Source organism: Centropristis striata, chromosome 2 (assembly GCF_030273125.1).
Source record: "Centropristis striata isolate RG_2023a ecotype Rhode Island chromosome 2, C.striata_1.0, whole genome shotgun sequence".
Taxonomy (NCBI): domain Eukaryota; kingdom Metazoa; phylum Chordata; class Actinopteri; order Perciformes; family Serranidae; genus Centropristis; species Centropristis striata.
The window spans coordinates 5,752,180-5,753,408 of record NC_081518.1 but is presented as its reverse complement, the minus strand read 5'-3'; positions in this window follow the sequence as shown (position 1 = coordinate 5,753,408).

The window sequence follows — 1,229 nt, the reverse complement described above, 5'->3', positions numbered from 1 at the left end:
GAAAAAATCAGAGAAAAAAGTTGTGTTAAAGTCCCGAAAAGGCTGTTGAACACTGACATCCTTTCAGTGTTTTAAACGTGTCAACACACTCTGTGTAATCTCCCCCAGCCTCCTCTGTTTCAAAGGTGGCTGCTGCTGGGTTCGCTGTTATTTCTGGCAGAATGACTGACTAGTAGGCACTTCTCTCTCCCAAACTCCTGAGACTGGAAATGCAAAAGGGGGCACAGTCATGTCCACTTGGAGTCTGTCCTCCTGAAAACAGAGCTGGCTCTGTTTGGAGGCTGGCGCTCCCAGGCTCTTCAGCCCTGAGAGCAGCAGGCCTGCTGTGCCCCTCTCGTACTCCCACATACCACTTCCTCCTCCATCCCTTCCTCTCTCTGGCCATCAGCAGGCTGAGTCAGTGCGGCAGGTGGATCTCTCACCCCGACCGCACTAAAACAAACCACATTTCATCTGTTTGACTTGTAAATGCTGGAGGCTGGAGCCACTTCTGACTTTCTTTAGTAACTGAAACGTTTGCGTTGAATCTGAGAAAGCTTCGTAATGTGACACATATGCTGCATATAAACAGTTTTCTGTAGCACGGACTGAAGCTGCACACTTCTGCATAATGCTGATAAAGACTGCCTTAGAATAATATCAACATTTCATATGGCAACTAAATAATGATTTCAGTCTTTAAGGATGCTTGGTGAGCTATTTGTCAAAACAAAACCAGTAACAAAATCACTGGAGGCGAAAAAAAAAATAGAACAAAAACAAGAAAACAAAACACTCAAAATTTAAATAATAATGTAAGAATAAGACAGCACCTGAACAGAGAACTACAATGACACTGAAAGCACTGTACAAACACAATTTCCTGTATTTTAGCAAATAAGTGCATGGATTTGTTTGAAATTATTCTGCGAACATTTTTTCTGAATTACACTGCAACTCCTGTTTTACAGTACAGCATCGCCTCCCGCCAGGCTTTCTACAACTCGCACACTGCGGTTGCTTTCTCCCACAGAAGGGGGTTGAGAAACACGCCATTTATCTCGCCAAATCTCTTGGAGTAATCTTCACCCGTCCGTGTATTTGGATATTTATTTTATTGCAACATAATGAAGGTAGTCACTGTTGCCTTTAGAGTTTTTTTTTTATTCTAGTGCCCCCTCACCCCATGCTGGGTTTGTGTAGACATCTCAGGGGTCGACAAAGTCCCCGATCCAGCAGGTACCAACACA